This window comes from Aulonocara stuartgranti (genome assembly GCF_965226115.1).
Source record: "Aulonocara stuartgranti genome assembly, chromosome: 17".
NCBI classification, from domain to species: Eukaryota; Metazoa; Chordata; class Actinopteri; order Cichliformes; family Cichlidae; genus Aulonocara; species Aulonocara stuartgranti.
The window spans coordinates 12,330,581-12,346,138 of record NC_138953.1 but is presented as its reverse complement, the minus strand read 5'-3'; the positions used below and the strand labels follow the sequence as shown (position 1 = coordinate 12,346,138).

The 15,558-nt window shown below is 38.7% G+C and overlaps 1 protein-coding gene across 2 annotated transcripts in view; it reads right to left on the bottom strand.

Moving 5' to 3' along the window:
• The window catches only part of LOC309692176 (regulator of G-protein signaling 8-like), a 28,215-nt gene extending 16,611 nt beyond the window's left edge, over positions 1 to 11,604 (bottom strand). The window contains exon 1 of one of the 2 annotated variants that reach the window (XM_082510419.1): positions 11,371 to 11,604. The gene's annotated coding sequence lies outside the window, so the exon portion shown is untranslated. The remainder of the gene's footprint in view (positions 1 to 11,370) is intronic. The other variant, XM_082510418.1, reaches the window with a different exon arrangement.
• Positions 11,605 to 15,558: the final 3,954 nt, after the last annotated feature.

Genomic DNA, 15,558 nt, shown 5'->3' with positions numbered 1-15,558 from the left:
TTCTCGGCAGTTCAGCTTTGGCAAGTCCATCCATGTCCGTTCCCTCTCTGCTGCAAACTTGTCAGATTTGATACTTGAGTCACAGTAGCACAGCTGTGGTCTTGCACTTGTGCCTTCGCCTGTGTGCATTTGTGTACACTTGGCCACGAGAGCGGAAAACCGACTGCCCACAGAAGTATGTGTCAGACCATCTGATGTGTTGCCACCTTTAGCAACAACAGAAAGAGAAATCATGGCCGATTTCCGTTTTATTACTGGTCTCAGGACAGGCCAATTCACAACATGCATTGCCCTGAAGAACTGTTAGCTGCCATTCTGTTCCAGAAATGTCTGCAGACTAGATTCTTTCTGTTGTCAGAATTGAAAGCCAGTTCAACAAAAAAATGAATAGGTGATAATCAAAGTGTTAAAGAGAAAATAAGGACTGTTTTCTGATATAGAGTTAAGTCTATATATGTTTGGACACTGAAAAAAGTTTAGTTTTTTTAACTGGTTACAGAAACATATTTGGCCTGGAGTTGATTTGAGGTGTGGTGTATATTTTGCTATGGACAGACAACATTCAGTCAAAGGAGGTCCCCATGCAGGTGAAAAAAGCCACCCTTAGGCTACAAAAATTGAGAGAAATTGCTACAATAGTAGCAGTGGCCAAATCTACAATTTGGTACATCCTGTGAAAGAATGAAAGCACTGGTGAACTCGGGAATGCAAAAAGACCTGGATGTCCACAGAAGACAACAGTGGTGAATGATCACAGAAGTGAACAACACTCTGAAGGAGTATCTACCAAGCCTACCATAAAGAAAAGATGGCATGAAAGTAAATACAGAGAGTTCACTGCAAGGTGCAAGTCACTCATTTCATTTTATTCATTTATAAAGCACATTTAATAACAACAGGGCGTTGACCAAAGTGCTGTACAACATAACAATTAAACAGTGACATTAACAACAACAACTGACAAAAATTAAAAACAGATTAGGATAAAAGAATTGGTAACTCTCCTACTGTTTCGAAAGCCAGAGTAAAAAAATATGTTTTAAGATGCGATTTAAAAAGAGTAACAGTTGGGGCCTTTCTAATGTGGAGAGGTAGATCGTTCCACATTTTCGGTGCCACAACTGCAAATGCCCGATCTCCTCTATGAACCATCCTAGACTTATGTAAAGTAAGGAGCAGTGTTGGGGAGTAACGGAATACATGTACCGCCGTTACGTATTTAAAATACAAAATATGAGTAACTGTATTCCGTTACAGTTACAGTTTAAAAAGGTGGTATTCAGAATACAGTTACTTTTTTGAAATAAATGGATTACACGGCGGTACTTTCCTGTTTCATATTGTCGCAGGTCAGGACTGTTTGGGTTTTGTTTGACAGCTACGTTCTGTTGTTCCAGGTGGCAGCGTTGCGGTTGCCATGGTTACAGGGCGACACTCTCTCTCTCTCTGCGACTGTGTGTTTCCTGGGTGAGAGAGCGCCTTTTCATTGTTGTTGTTGTTGTGCTAAGTTAACAGGCAGAATGCTACAAGCATAGCTCTAAAGAATGTAGCATCATGGGCAATGTAGTCCGTGTTGCAGGGAGAATGGACTGCCATACACGTTATGTGTCTGTGAGCGCGAGGAGGGCGAAAAAGGGGAGTGGAAAGGTACGAGTTGTCATCGAGCAAAAACGGGAGCTGGAAGCATGTAAATATAATAATAACCACTGCAGCCAAGAAGAGTGCCTGACGAGCCCAGTTGTAAGTAAGCTATTAAGACTCGACTGTACACCGTGTTCATGTTTTCCTCCAAAAACAATAAGTTCCGTTGGAGCAGCCTTTCAACGCCTCTCTCTGTCTCTCGCAATAAAAGTTGACCCAGACAACAAAGTAAAGCTAGTTTTCGGCTACGAGCCGACAGGGACCCCGCCGTATTAGTCAGAGGTCCCTTTACTACAGTTCGGAGTCGCGGACCTTCAGTAATAGTAATAAATCACACAGCAATAGTACATTCACGTTGTTGTAAAAAGCATGATAATATATTAAGTAATCCAAAGTATTCACAATACGTTACTGTCATTGAGTAACGTAACGGAATACGTTACAGAATACATTTTGGGGCATGTATTCTGTATTCTGTAATGGAATACATTTTAAACGTAACCTTCCCAACACTGGTAAGGAGTAGGTGATCACTTGATCGAAGGGCTCTAGAGGCCGTATACAGCTGCACAAGGTCAGACAAATAGTCCGGTGCCTGGCCATTTAGCACTTTATAAGTTAAAAGTAAGATTTTGAATTTAATTCTAAAACGCACTGGAAACCAATGAAGGGAAACAAGCACCGGAGTAATATGTTGGTGTTTCTTCACACGAGTCAAAAGGCGAGCTGCAGCATTCTGTACAAGTTGGAGCCGGGCCAAGCTGGACTGACTGACACCCACATACAGTGAATTGCAGTAATCCAGTTGAGATAAAACAAACGCATGAATTGCTCGTTCCAAGTTTCTAAAGGATAGAAAAGATCTCACTTTGGATAGGAGCCTTAATTTAAAAAAGGACCGCTGGACAACTGAATTAATTTGTTTCTCAAATGTAAGTTTGCTATTCAAGAGAACCCCCAGGTTTTTTTACATGCATTTTAACAGCACATGTTAGGTTACATAAGTCCAAATCTGGGGCATTGAAATTACAGCTTGGTCCAAAAATAATTACCTCTGTTTTTTCCTCGTTGAAGGTAAGAAAGTTTGAGGCCATCCAGGTTTTAACTTCGTCGAGAGATTTGACTAACGATTCCATGGGCGTAGAGGTGTTTCTATTAAACCGAAGATAAATCTGGGTGTCATCGGCATATGAGTGAAAGCAGATGTTATGTTTCCTAAAGATTAGACCTAGGGGTAACATATAGATTGAAAAAAGAATTGGGCCTAACACGGATCCCTGCGGGACACCACAAGTAAAAGGAGCTGGGGAAGAAATAAAATCATCAAGGCTCACGGAAAAAGTCCTCTTGGAGAGGTACGACCTAAACCATTCCAAGGGGATACCTTTGATGCTCCAAATGGGAGATCAGAATGCTGTGGTCAACAGTATCAAAGGCTGCAGTTAAGTCTAGGAGCAGGAGCACGGCTGGGTCTCCTGAGTCAGTGATTAATAAAATATCATTAAGTATTTTTAAGAGGGCAGTTTCTGTGCTGTGGTGGGTTTTGAAGCCCGACTGGAACTTCTCAAAAATATGATGACTGTTTAGAAAGGATTGTAGCTGCTCAAATACAATCCTTTCTAGCATTTTTGACAGAAACGGTAGCTTGGAGACAGGTCTAAAATGAGCAAAAACAGAAGAATCAAGATTCGGTTTTTTAAGCACTGGCTGCACTACAGCGTGCTTGTATCCAGTTGGTACTACTCCAGAGCTGAGACTGCTATTAAAAATAGTTAAAATGTCAGGACCGACTACCTTAATAATCTTTTTTAGAAAATGGGTTGGGACTCCATCTGAGGGGCAGGATGATGTCTTTATGCTATTGCAAAGCTCTTCTACCTGGTTAAGACATACAGCCTCAAACTGGTCAAAAGCAGCTGAGGGGGTATATGTTAATGAGACATTATACAGCGATGGGATAGATGTAGATCGAAGCCTTTCTATCTTATTAATAAAAAACTGCAAGAATCTATCGCAAGTTTCAATGGAGCTATCTATATGGAAAGTGGGGGAGATATTCAAGACCAATTCAATAACTGAGAAAAGAGTTCGGGGGTTATTAGAGTTGGTCTCAATAATGCTTGCGAGAAACTTAGATTTTTCGGCTTTTACGATGACTTGATATCTAGATAGGCTCTCTCTCAGCAGCAGGAAAGAGACTTGTAACTTTTCTTTTTTCCATTTTCGTTCGGCCTTCCTGCACTGTCGCCTAGCTGATCGAGTTGAGTCGTTTATCCACGGGTCTGAGTAAGCTGTTGATCGCACTGATTTAAATGGAGCGATCTCATCAAGAATAGTCTCATAAGCCTCAAGAATAGAAAGGCTGGATTGGACTTTGCTAAAAATATCTAAAAAAAATAAATAAATAAAAAAATCAAACAGCACAGTTCTGGGAAACCATTGTTTGGAAAGATGAAACCAAGATCAACCTCTACCAGAATGATGGAAAGTATGGAGAAGGCGTGGAACTGCTCATGGTCTAAAGCATATCACGTCATCTGTAAAACACGGTGGAGGCAGTGTGATGGCTTGGACGTGCACTGTGACACTAGTGTTTATTGATAATGTGATAAAGGACAGAAGCAACCGATGGAAAATGTAAAGTGCAAAGAAGTGGAATATTATTGAATGCCCAATTTAGTCACATGATCTTAATCCAACTGAGCATGCATTTTACTTCTTGAAGACTAAACTTCACACATAAAGACCACAAACAAACAGCAGCTGCGGTGAAGGCCTGGCCGAGTATTAAAAAGGAAGAAACCCAGCATCTGGTGACATCCATGAGCTTAAGACTTGCCAGCAAAAGTTTTCAACCAAGCATTAGAAATGGCCAATTTATTTTCAGTTATTTAATTTGTTTTTTTGTTCACATGTGAATTTTGTTCCATTCCATTTTCCGATAACTTTGGTGAATGCTGTTTACAGTAAAGTCTGTTGGATTTTAGGCAGTGTTTCCCACTGTAATTGCATTGTATTGTACTGTGGCATGCTTTTATGCATAACAGCAACTCGAAATGTAGAGGGAACGTAGAGAGGTTGTACAATGGTAAATTAATGAATGAATGAACTGTGAAGGATAGAAGAAAAAAAATATTAAAATACTACAGCAAGTAACTGGGTAGCTGTGTGGACAGCACTAAAAGAGCAGCACAGAAAATGCTCTGCAGTAGAAACGGTACTAAGAAAAAGCATGAGAAAATACAAAACAGGGACAGATGTAAGCAATCCAATGGGCCAAACATACGTTTATGAAATCTAGGTGTGATGTGCGAGTGAATGTGAGTGCGAATGGTTGTCTGTCCCTGTGTGTCGGCCCTGCGACAGACTGGTGACCTCTCCAGCGCCCCCCGCGACCCAGACAAGAATAAGCGGAAGCGAATGGATGGATGGATGGATGGTTTAATTGTTTTGGGTCCATTTTTCTGATTCTTTTTCTTTCTGTTGGATTCATCATTTTATTATAACTTATTCTATTTATGACTGATAACTTAGACATCGCCATAAAAATGAATGGGTCTATATATAGTCACACCCATAAGCTAAAGTTGCATGTACAGTTGTGTTGATATGTAGCGAACCTTGATGTTGTTGCAAAATCAGCAAAAAAAAGAAAGAAATCCTATTATTTTTTCTTCGTTAGTCAAATAGCTTTAAAACTACAATTATCTGCCCTCTTTTGTGCCTTAAAAAATGTCATATCATTGTTATTATTATTATTCTTTTCTTCTTAGAACTTTGTAGTCATGGACTTTTACATCTTCCATCTCAGAAGCAACATTCTAAAAGCAATAATGAGTTCTAAAACTCCTCTCAGGTTTGCCGACCCCTGACCTAGGTGCTTATTATGGGTTCATTAAGTTGATTAAGCTCATGGTAAATCAACCTTATGATTAACAATTAACTTAATCAGATACATTAATAAACCAACTGCAGAGTTTGGTGATACTTTTCTTTGGCAATGTTTTGCTTTATAAGTACAGCTATTAAATATTTTGCATTACATATACAATATTACACACATACAGACACACAGACACTTTCATGCTTTTTTATACCAAAGTCGACCCCAGCAACAGCTGATGATTAGTTTTCTAAAATTTTCATTTAGTTAATCATGTTCCATAACGCCACAGTTCCTCAGTCCGCCAAGGCCTGCCATGAGAACACCTGAGCTCATTACTCACCTCACGACTCAACCTGGGGTAAGAACTGCCCAGGGGCTTTTCAGTACATAACACCCTGTTACTATTTTCATCTTCCTTTTACTCAAAAAAGTACATTCATGTACGGTCAGATTATTGTCACTTCCCTGCTGCAGGCTTCTCTTTTTTAGTTTATTGTGTAGGAACATAATCTGTGTTCACTTCACAAGCTCCAGCGGATTATAACTTAATCTCAGACAGAATACAAATGTACAGCACTGACCATTTAAGGGCACAGAACATTATCTGTTATTGCAGTTAGTTTAGGATCCTGAAAAAAAAGACCCATCTGTTTTATGAGTGCTACTACACTTTTCATGTCAAGCGAATATATAATGACACGCACAATTTTGGTCACCCACAGTTTGGTCAAAAGTTCATTGGCTGTGAGTGTATATGTAAAGGCTGACCTGAGCAGCACTGCTCTTTTATTTCCATCTTTTACAGTTTCAAAGTAACAAAGAAGGAAGATTGCTTGAAGCAAATGTTTGGGCACACTGCATGGTCTGTACTTAGTAACCGTCCCCCTCACCCCCAGCAAGTATCACAGCTTGTAAACAGTTTTTGTAACAGCCAAGAGTTCTTCTTGTCTGGGGGAATGTTAACCCACTTTTCCTGAAAAGTGCTAGTTATGTGAGAATTTTTGGGCCATCTTGCATGCACTGACCTTTAAAGGTCGATTTTCAGATTTTCAAATCTGATGTGTGGTGTATTGCAAATTAGAGGCTTAGAGAGTTTTGGCACCCCTTTTGCAAACATACTTTTGCTTTTTCCTGCTGAAATATACTATATTTAAATACCTTCCTTTACAGAACTTGTTTGCAAAATGGAACAAGCTTGTTTAGAACTTTACTTGATAGTTCCTAATTTTGTGGCGAGAATGCACAAAGCCTTGATATTTTTCCAAATGTGGCTGAGTGATGGACCAGAACACCACCAACCTGGATTCTCATAAGCTCTTTTACAGTTAACTGGAGAAGCAGTTCTCCAGAAAAGATCCCTCTGTCTTCTGAATCTCCAACCTTGACACCTCACTGCTATGTCTTCATTACATTATCAGGTGAGGAAAGGGCTGACTAAAAAGGTTTTACTATCATTGTATAGCCTTATGTCTTTTGGAGTCCAATTCTTACTTAACCTATACAACAAAGACATTAGAAGAGTGGGGTTGCTGATTTCAGTTATAAGCACTTCAATGGCATGCCATTCTTTATTTCTTTGTTTATTTTTTTTTAATTTTATAGGACTCTACATGCACTTTTAATGTTTTATGTTGGCAGCTGAAATTAATGTTATGGACTGTCATCACTGAGTTAGATAAAAGCTTCAAAAAAAGATGTCTGAATGTGGTTCAAAGATGGCTGCAGGAGCTGCAAGACAGACTTGTAGAAAGAATTAGTTTGGACTGAGGAGAAACAGAGATGTTCTTTTGGACCAATATTAGAAATTTAGATGATTCATTGTATTATGCACGTTGGAAATAAAGACAGTGATTTACATTGAACAGTCAAATTCTTATTTTTCTATTCCCCTTAAAAAATAAAGTTCCAAGAAGAAAGATGAAGATTCTTGAAAGTTACAAAGAAAGAAGTGAATGTAATGTAATATGAAAACACTGAAATAATTAAAAAGACAATTATTGGTGTGGGTGTCCTACCGTCCTTGCTCAAACATATTAGATATATAGTATGATAGATTGATATTTTGGGGGACTCATCACAGGAACCCTCTTTGGTGTCTCCTAATTTCAAAATTACTCACGTACACTCGTCACCACTTTTGTGCATCAATATGATCAACTTCTAAAGACCTCTACAAGTACAAACTAAAATATTGAGGAGCATTATAATTTCCTTAGCCCAGAATTAGAACAGTGCAGTTCATTGAAGCAGTTTGCTGCTCTGAGGGATAATTCATTCCGATTTTGATGCTGCTGTAGCAAAAGCATTTTGACCGGTGTACATTGGCTATCAGGGATAATGCTAATAGTTAACGTGGCACTAATGGTTTTGTCCACCTAGGTGCTTATTATGGGTTCATTAAGTTGATTAAGCTCATGGTAAATCAACCTTATGATTAACAATAAACTTAATCAGATACATTAATAAACCAACTGCAGAGTTTAGTGATACTTTTCTTTGGCAATGTTTTGCTTTATAAGTACAGCTATTAAATATTTTGCATTACATATACAATATTACACACATACAGACACACAGACACTTTCATGCTTTTTTATACCAAAGTCGACCCCAGCAACAGCTGATGATTAGTTTTCTGTCAAAGCATTGCTGATCTTGAAATTTTAGGTATTCACACCGACTGTGATAACCTGGTATGCCTCTTGAAATCCTTACATTCTGTGCTTTAATAATCTGTTACACATCTTTGCTTTCACCTCCCACAGTTCTCAAGTGACCACTGGGAGCCCTTACCACTGTCACTCACCTCGGGTGTAAAGGGAGGGCAAACAAGGCTGCCCAGTCGTTGGCCAAGTATTTATCTCAGAGCTATGTCAGATTACACTCAAGTAAATCTGCTTGTCACTGGCTGCACAGAACTATTAAAAGCACACGCATGTTTAGGATGATAAGGGCACGGCAATGACTTGCATTAGCTAGTGGAGAACATTTTGCTTAGTGATAAAATTAGAGCTTGTCATCTCCTGTGGGCTAAATCTGAAAATGATGAGATGTGACTAGACTAGAGTTTTTTTTTCTTCTGTTTTTTTCACCACTGTGTCTTTTTTCTCACAGTAGGCTAGTCTAGTGTTTTGTGTTTTGTCTTGCTTTACCTGGGTTCATTGGCCTAAGTGTCAAAACGCTTTGTTCGGTTAACTGCTCACTACTACAGGCTGTAAGCATGTCTCTTTTTCTCAGCCCGCCTTCAGTCATTTTTGTAATCAGTTTGTTACAGAGACTTATTTTGAATTGTAGAAAATCTGATTCACTCCTAGGCCTCATATTGTGTCTACTAAAAGCATTTCATTTCAGCAGGATTTAAAACTGTGTTTCATACAAATGTAACAAGAATACGCTGACTTCCATTGCTGAGCTACAGTGGTGCACTTGTGGTGACAATGCTAATTTTAAAAAATATGTGATTTTCTTCAATCTTATAAAAAAAGATTACAGTACAACAGAACTGTTAACATGTTCTGCAAAATGCATTATGGTGATTGTACTTTATTTGTAGAGGCAATGTCAGACAATCATACAATAACATAAAACTAATGTGTTAAGTCAAATAATCTTTTATGGGAAATGTAATGCCAAGGGATTAGGCCTTTTTTTTCTTCTTTTTTTGTGACAACTGGCAGCTGGGACAGGCACAGAACATGAGGACAGAGAGCAAAGAGAATGAAACGTGACAGAATTCCCTCACTGGAATTGAACTGGGTACATTGCATAATGCTCACCTTAAATCACTGGTGCACAGGGACACAATTCTGGCATATGCTCTATCGACACAACAGTGTTGTACAAATACGAATACATTGATTAGTGTGTAATAACATCTTCCCAAAAAACTTCTTCATCCTCATACACTTGAAAATAATCCATTAAAAATACCTAAGAGCAGGCATTTGTGAAAGTCAACATGTTGCCCCGCCCATCTTGAATACAGTGACTGCAATACAGTGATGGGCACTGGAACTCTGTCTAATCACATTGTATCCAAATAACAACAGACTGGACACATACTGTAAGTAGTTCTTATAGGCATTTGTGTGGCATGAAGGCAAATTTTAATTCATGCCTGCAGTTTCTGACTCAGGATATGAAGGCTCATACCTATGATGAATTGGAACCTCTTCTCAAATGATGAAACAAAGAAGCAAAAACGTGAAGCCAGAGGATCTACATAAAGCATTATCCTCTTCCTTCTCATCTGAAACTTCATATCCTGAACTGAATTCAGGACTCTAACACATAAAAACATGCATAAACGTACTCATTTATTATTACTGTCAAAATTAGGTATTGTCAGCAGATTAGACATGTGACCCACCTGTCACTGAACAGCTGACAAGGACAAAAAACACAAAACAAAACAGAACAACAACAGCAACTGGTTATAAGCTAACGTGTTAGCTAATTTTAGCCAGTGTGCTAAACATTAGTTTTTCCCTCTGATAAACAGTTTCATTACATTTTCACATAGTATGTAACTTATTAGTTAAGTGTTCCTTCAAGAACATTAACAACAAAGTTTCACTAACTAAGGGTAATAGAATCTCCTTCCCCACCCAACATATTGACACTGCAAACATACTGATACATTGCAAACATAGTGGCCTACACCCACTACAGAAAAACTGGAGGCAGAGTTGATTGTCCTATACCGGCCACAAGGATAATGCACTTTAGTTAGGAGCAATAAGCTAACAGAATTCAGTTGACTGCAATTTGCAATACACTGACATCTTTTGGTGAGATTTTACACAGTGTACCTTTACTACTATTACTACTGCCCAAAAAACACTCACGGTAGCATCGTTAAAACTGACTAATCTAAACTTTACTAGTGCTGTCAGCGTTAATCTCGTTAAAATAACGTTAAATTGTTTGCCCCATTCCCAACAAACTGCATGTGTTTGCACATTTTTCAGTGACATTTTGCACATTTTTTGATTGAAATGACTAAATGCATTTCTACTGGGGGTTAATGTTCTTTTTTTTTTTTTTTACTTTGCCCATCCAGAGTCTAGAACCACCACTGACAGGATGTGAAGCCTCCCTTCCAATGTAGAGATCCTACTATTAAAAAAGATTATCAGTATGACTCTCAGAAAATAGGGTTTCCTCGTCAAGTACAAGTAAAAATGGCTAAAGGTTCACAGAGGAAAATGATAGAAATTTAAAAAAAAGAAGTCATTCCATATTTTAGGGGGAATTGACCCTTTGTTAATAAAATCAATGGCTGAAAAAAGGTAATAAGGATTAAAAGGAGTTTAGGAAGGTTCAGGATGCAGCCTCACCCTCAGATGCCACTTGTGTAGACTTCAAAACCCTTCTCCGTTATTGATAGCAGTGCTGAGTGACATTTACTGGACTGAAAAGCCCTCAGAGCTACCAGAATCAAGGGAGGGAAAGTGGGAGGGTGTGAACTGATTTTCAGGAGTGCTTACAGGAAACGGAATTGAAAGCATGTGAAAATAAGAAAACACTTAGGAAGACATTTAGACTGGCAGTGTACACAAACACTCCTTAAAATTAGCTGCATGACACTGATGTTCATAACTTCAATTACTCTCCCATAATAGTTTCATTAGTGTTTCCAATATTAGCCCCAAAGACGTCATATCACTTAGACAACAGTGTTCTCCCTGATTTACTAGTAAGCCTCCATTCAAAGCTACACATAATAATCCGTGCTGTGAACCATCAAGAATAACAAAGACCTACATAATGCCTGGAGCTCGGTGTCTACAACAGAATTACATAACACTCTGTCACCCAATAAATTAATATGGATCCTTTACCTTGAGTCCGGTGTGAGAGAGCAGCTGGACTCTTTCTCCCCCTCTTTTTTATCACTGCCTATCCCCAACGTGCCTTTTGGCTGAACGCAGCCTCCGTCTAGCCAATGCTGTTGTGTATTTGTTTGAAACTGTACTGCTCAGCACTGAAGATATCTAGTGTTTCTGATGCCAGTGAGTGGGAGCTACATGCGGCATGCTCATTGGTGTGAAATTGTGAGGTGGGGGGGAGAGAGCAGCTGAGATGGATGGAGGCAGAGAGTGGGGCTGGAAACAGAGAGAGAGTCGTAGGGGAGGAGAGCTTTATTTTCATGGGGAAATCTCCAAGGACAGCCCAGAGCACATCTGTGGAGAGGAGAGGTGCTGTTCGGTGATGTCAGTGAGGTTGCGTTTGAAAAGATGGGAACGTAAATGTAGCACAGGAATACAGCTGTGCGTGGCTACTGATGCCTAAGGTTGACTACCCAAAATTCTCAAGAGGAAACTAAAACTATTTGTTTGAAATTAACACTCTAAGAACTGTTGAAATTGGTTTGATTGTGAGATATTTTAGGACATTAGGGCGATAGCAACAGAATTATCATTCAATCATTTAATTTTTTTTTTGTAATTTTCTTACAGTTTTCTCTCACTTTTTCTGGCCAGGAAACTGCATATGAAATTCAACCATTTTAATATAGCGTTTAATACTTGCCTAAGCCTCTGTGATTAATAAAGCATTTTGATGCTGATTTACATGATCAGCATAAAAGACAATCACTTTAATGTCCGTCCTCTGAATCACTAGAAGCTGTGCATCCGAACGAACTAAAATAAATAAATAAAGATTACGTAACCCAAAACCTAGTGTACACTCAGGAAAACTGGAACAATGATGATAACATGATTTGGTAGTCAACGGAAGCCCAGTTATCTATGCGTATGTGCAATTTTGGATAAAACATAAAGACAATGTGTGGAAGAAGTGGGATTGCACCTTCACTTGTTTGTAAGCCAAAAGCATATGGAAAACGGCACATGACAAGCTTAGGGCACATAGATGCGAGTGAAAGTGAAAATTATTTGTCTTACTGCAACATGAAGAGAAAGATAAGATCTGCAAGGAACTGAGAGTGTGAAGAAGGCAGTCTGGCTGAGAACCAATAATTCTTGCTGCTGAATAGGCAACTAAGTGTTATATAAAATCACACACATGCACGCATATGCACATGGACGCACACACACACACAAAGCAGTTAAACAGCACTGCCTACGTGCACATGCTCTGAGTTTCCTCCCGTCTCGTTTTCTCCAGCTTTGGATGTGCACTCACACATGGGTAAACGGTGTTACAGTGGTAAAGTGTAAAAAGATTTAGCAGCTTGAGTAATTTACACCACTATTCTTTTGAGAAAGTAAATCTACAAGCCAGTTAAAAACATTTTGCACTGGAGGTTTCAGGCAACGTTATGCAGTTTGATAAGTACTTTGTGTGAAGCATACTGATGCACTAACCCCCTCCAAGAGAGTGAAGTTAAACTGCTTGCTTTCTTGCTGTGTTGGCATCAGTTAAAGAAGATTAATTCCAACTGAAACTGCTTTTTCACTTCAGAGCAAAGTGAATCTCGTACACTACATATTAAGAATTAAGGTGTACAAAGGAAGTTTAAAATTGTTGTAGAAGTAGTGCATAATCATGCTGGGAGTGTGGCTGCTTTGAGGTGTACAGGTGTAGTGATGCACAAAGCTCTATCTGATAGCTGGCTGCCAGAACTAGATTTTTTAATGGTGTTTTTGCCTTTTTAGATAGTTTTTCATGGAGTCATTTGACAGATAACATAATATGCCTTGCTGTGTGATTTATTAGGGACATGTGAGATTCAGTTTCGGTGAGTGAAACTGTGGCATTTTAAGACTTTAGGCTAAAAAAGCTAGCTAGCCTCAGCTGTTAACTTAGCAGTCTTGTCCAAATATTGTAACTCCTGGCTCCAAAAAAACAACATGGTGGCAGCCATAAAAGAGCGTGTAACACAAGCCGACCTACAGAAGGTCAAGTTAAAACTGACTTTTACAGGGTTTATAGGGGTACATGTGTTTGGATGGCTAATAAAAAAAAGTTCCCTATGCTTTGCCCCAGGTCCGAACCTTTCTTCAGTTCCCAAACTCAAACAACTACCCATTCAATTCTTAGTTAACCTCAGAGTGATTCTTTTCTGAATCATTTTAATGTTTGGTGTCTGGCATATTGTGAGCCCATGGGCTGTAGTTACATAATATGGTTTTAAAAATTGAGCTTATAAATGCAATGCACATGAATGATGCTAACAAATAGTCAGAAAGATTGACAGTCACCATTGAATATTTTTACTGGCTTGTTTATACATATAAAAAACAGACAGCCTTAAAGAAGGAGTTTGGACCCAGAATGAGGGTCGATAAGTCATATGCTCAGTCATATGTCAGATTTCTAATCACAGATATACTGATAAAGCAGATGGTACTTATAAAAACATTTGTAAAATTCAAAGTCACTTAGAAAGCCATGAATTGCTTTACCCTTTGCTGTAAAACTGTTGTACTCCTTTATGAATAAGCGAAACAAAGTGGCACATAGTAGAACACTGTCTTGTCAAAAACTTGAGGGAATGTCAAATACTTCTAGCCCTTCACTAATATTACTGAAAAATCTAAGTATATAATACCAGTGGGCCTGGATAAATCACTTAAAGGACATAGTAAATACAAAGAAAAGATTAAACACATGGCTACACTTTTTATGGGCAAAAGGCAGTTTGTTAAAAAGAAAAAAAATCCCTTTGGTGCATTTCAAAAGAAGAGTAAAAACACTAGCAAGAAAGTAAAAACGCAAATAAGCAGTGATTCCTTGTTAAGTCTCCTTTTCAACTTGAACTTGATGAACAGGACAAATTTACCTTGTGAGTCACCAATTATGTATTGTGATAAAAGGGAGTGCAAAAAGCACACATCTTTGTCTATGCGCCCAAAACAGGAAATTGTGCTCACACACAACAATGGTTTACACAATCCATTTTTTCCCTCTGTGTGCTAATGTCATCTAGCAATTACACACATTACACAGAGCAGAGAATAATTTGAGCAATTCAAAGACCTTTTCATTTAGAAGAAGGCTGGCCACATAGAGAGGGTGTATAAAGAATGTTCACCCACACACATAGTTGGCCAGGTGCGACTTTCATGATGCTGTTTACATCACAGGTTTCCCAGTCGCCTTTGTCTCTTACTGTATCTCTGGGGGACTCATCGGAAATCCTCTCCTGGAAGCAAAAATCTTTACCTCATCAAGTGATTTATGTTTCACGTTGCCTGACACGCACACACCCCCAGCTCTGTTTGACATTTTACACAACTCAGATGTCAGTGATTGAGATTTGAAGGATGAACATAACAAAAGAACTAAAGTATTTCTTATATGATCATTATTATTTGTTGGGATATCTTAGTCTAAACCTTCAGCTTTCTTGATGTTGGCTAACAGAACTCTTTTTCAAGGAGAGCAATCCTTGCAATTACATTCTTGAGCTTATGTCCAATTATCTGTATGAGTAGTGTTGTATAGGTGTATGCCAATTCATGGGTTTCCAATATGCATTTATGTCTTTTTATAGTACTTACATTTCATTTCTAATCCTGAAGTCTGCAGCTATAACTGCCATTGCTGATGCATCTCTACCTTGCACTCCTTTCTTGTGTGGGGCCACCTGAGAAGTGTATAAATTCTGTGATTCCCAGTTGTGGCACCAGAGGCTAAGAGAGAAAAACGCTGAGCACCAAAGACCCAGCATGTACTGCGAGAGGGAAAGGGCACACAAAAACAAGTAATTACCAAGTGCATGCTGGGCCTGCTGTTTTAGTAGCATTCTGCATTTTTCTGTCTATCTAACAAGTGCTGTTTTAATGCATGTGCTTAATTTGGTTTAAGCCTCATGGCATGATGGAAAGGGGGAACATGGCTCAAGAGGAAAAAAAAAATCAGTGCCAGGGTGCAGAGTTAATGCAGGTTAACAAAAAATCACACTTCTAAATTTGAATTTTATTCTCAATTTGCACTACTCGTTTGGATCTTTTTTGTTTTTGAATCTTTTTTGAGCTCTTTTGATATTTGTTTAGAGTGCTAAGAGTGTTCACCTTTTGCCAGGCTGTCATTATACAGGTGGTCAGAAGTTTACATAT